We start from the raw sequence: 3,246 nt of genomic DNA on the forward strand, positions 1-3,246 counted from the left end.
GACTCAGGATGTAAGACCAGCCAGCATTCTGGGATCCATGATCAAGCGGCAGATAGTTCAGTATCCTAGAGGACATAAGAGGGAAAGAAACAGACAGATAGACAGACAGAGGAGATACTAACATAGGTCCAGGGCATGGAGAAGTCTAGTTGGACAGGAGACTTTCAGGACCATGGACAGATCACTGGGCCTGAGCAACTACAAACTGTCACTATTTTCCAGGGCCATCCGGATTTGTCCGTATCCGTCCAATTTCCTCCGGGGAAATCCAATCTTTACTACTGAACCAGAGCAAATGCCAACTAGATCTTCTCTGGGTGGATGTTTTGCACCGATTTATCACTGAAAAAGTAGGTTTTCCCAGGGAAAGCTGTGAGGAAAGGGCAAACTCCGGCTTAGAAAGTGAGGGACAAGTGGGAAACTGCCCGAACCCGTGCTCTCTAGACAAGGGGCAAGTGGCAAAACACTGAACAGAAGTTGATTTGGCATTCTTGAGGAACAACCTCCCACACAAAAGCTGGAGTTTGGGGAGTGAGGTACGTAAGGGGGAAATGCACCAGGAAATGTGGAATAACAGCTTCCTGAACCTAAAAGGTAAAGGTAACGGACCCCTGACAGTTAAGTCCAGTCACGAACGACTCTGGGGTTGTGGCGCTCATCTCGCTTTGCTGGCCGAGGGAGCCGACGTTTGTCCACAGGCAGTTTTTCCAGGTCATGTGGCCAGCATGACTAAGCCGCTTCTGGTGAAACCAGAGCAGTGCACGGAAATGCCGTTTACCTTCCTACTGGAGTGGTACCTATTTATCTACTTACACTTTGACATGCTTTCGAACTGCTAGGTTGGCGGGAGCAGGGACTGAGCAACAGGAGCTCACCCCATCACGAGGATTCAAACTGCCAACCTTCCGATCTGCAAGCCCAAGAGGCTCAGTGGTTTAGACCACAGTGCCACCCGCGTTCCAGAACCTAACCTCCCTGTAAATAGATCTGAACAAATGCTTGGTCTAAGCTCTCTGCAAACAAATGTCCAAAATGAGCAGGATCTCTAGAACAAACCCCAACCTCAAATTATGCCTCTCCTTCCAGACCCTGACTGTCAACGTCTATTGGTTTAGGGGTGAAACCATAGAAGGGCAGCCCTCAGACTTGGAACTCAGCACTCTGTCTCCTCTATTGCCTGTCTATTATAAGAACAGAAGAAGAGAGGCCTGCTGAATTAGGCCCATGGCCCATCTAGTCCAGCATCCTCACAGTGGCAGACCAGATTCCTGTGGGCAGCTCAAAGCAGGACCTGAGCACACCAGCTCTTGCAATTCTCTTAAATGGGCGTTCAGAGGCATCCTGTCTCCAACAGTGCCCATTAGGGCTGGGTGATATCTGGCTTTCAACATGGTGATATATCACCAGCTAAGCATCACGATATACTGATATATCACAGTGTCTGAAATAAGGACGGTGCTATAGAGAGGCATTGGCTGGCTTTGCGGTTTTCCCCACACTGTGATTTTTGCATAGTGCACGCACCCTCACAGACATCGTGATTCATGATACATTGCCAGGAGGAAAAACTATGAAACCAATATGACAATGTGGATTTCAAACTGGTTTGGGGAAGAATACAGCCATACCTTGGTTGCTGAATGCCTTGGAACTCATACGTTTTGGCTCCCAAACAATCAGAAACCAGAAGTGAGTGTTCTGGTTTTCTTTTCTTTTCTTTTCTTTTCTTTTCTTTTCTTTTCTTTTCTTTTCTTTTCTTTTCTTTTCTTTTCTTTTTTTAAAAAAGGTAAAGGGACCCCTGACCATTAGGTCCAGTTGCGAACGACTCTGGGGTTGCGGTGCTCATCTCGCTTTACTGGCCGAGGGAGCAGGCGTACAGCTTCTGGGTCATGTGGCCAGCATGACTAAGCCGCTTCTGGCGAACCAGAGAAGCGCACAGAAACGCCGTTTACCTTCCCGCCGGAGTGGTACCTATTTATCTACCGTATTGTTCGCTCTGTAGGACGCACCCGACCATAGGACGCACCTTGTTTTAGAGGGGGAGAACAAGAATTAAAAAAATTCTCCCCCTCTCTGCTCAGCGCCCCTTTAGCGAAGCAGCAAGAGAAACGGAGACCCTTCCATTTCTCCTCCCGCTTCGCTGAAGGGGCGCAGCACAGTTCTCCCTCTCTGCTGAAGCCAGGAGAGTCTTTCTCTCCCGGCTTCAGCAAAAGGAACCTGAAGCCTTTGGAGCACAGCGCGAGTTCCTGCTGCACTCCAAAGGCTTCAGGTGGCTATCCCTGAAGCCTGGAGAGCGAGAGGGGTCAGTGCGCATCGACTACTCTCGCTCTCCAGGCTTCAGCGAAAGCAACGCATAGCCTCCAGAGCGCGGAGGGAGCGCTCCCTCTGCACTTTGGAGGCTTCGCGTTGCTATTGCTGAAGCCAAGGAGCCTGCATTCGCTCCATAGGACGCACACATATTTTCCCTTAATTTTTGGAGGGGGAAAAGTGTGTCCTATAGAGCGAAAAATACGGTACTTGCACTTTGACATGCTTTGAACTACTAGGTTGGCAGGAGCAGCGACCGAGCAACGGGAGCTCACCCCGTCGCGGGGATTCGAACCGCTGACCTTCTGATCAGCAAGTCCTAGGCTCTGTGGTTTAACCCACAGCACCACCCGTGTCCCTTCCAAGTGTTCTGGTTTTCAAATGATTTTCAGAAGCCAAATGTCCGGTGCGGCTTCCGCAGCTTCCGGCAGCCAATCAGAAGCCATGCTTTGGTTTCCGAACATTTTGAAAGTCAAATGGACTTTCGGAACGCATTCCGTTTGACTTTCAAGGTACAACTCTATTGATATATCACCCAGCCTTGCCTTCCATTAACTTGTCTAGCTCTCTTCTAATCACCCAGGTTGGTGCCCAAAGCTATCCCTTGCCAAGCAAATTCTATAGCCGAACTATCCACTGTGTGGAGAGGTACTTCATTTTGTCTTGCCTTGAATTTCTAACATCTTGCTTTGCTGAATATTCTCGAGTTCTAGTTTCATGAGAGGCTGGAAAGCAATTCTCTATCCACTTCCCCCGCAGCATGGAAAATTGCACCGTACGAAAAGTTAAGGCAGCTGTGTTGGCACGTGAAGGGAAAACAAATTCAAAACCCCTCTTGCGTGAAATTGGTCACTAGGTGGCACTAGAGTTTCGGACTTGCCTGGAGCAAGGTCGGGTGGGTGGGCAGTGAGTTATGAAGGGGAATTTCCCACAAAAAAG

The sequence above is a fragment of the Podarcis cretensis genome (genome assembly GCF_951804945.1).
Source record: "Podarcis cretensis genome assembly, chromosome: 13".
NCBI lineage: Eukaryota > Metazoa > Chordata > Lepidosauria > Squamata > Lacertidae > Podarcis > Podarcis cretensis.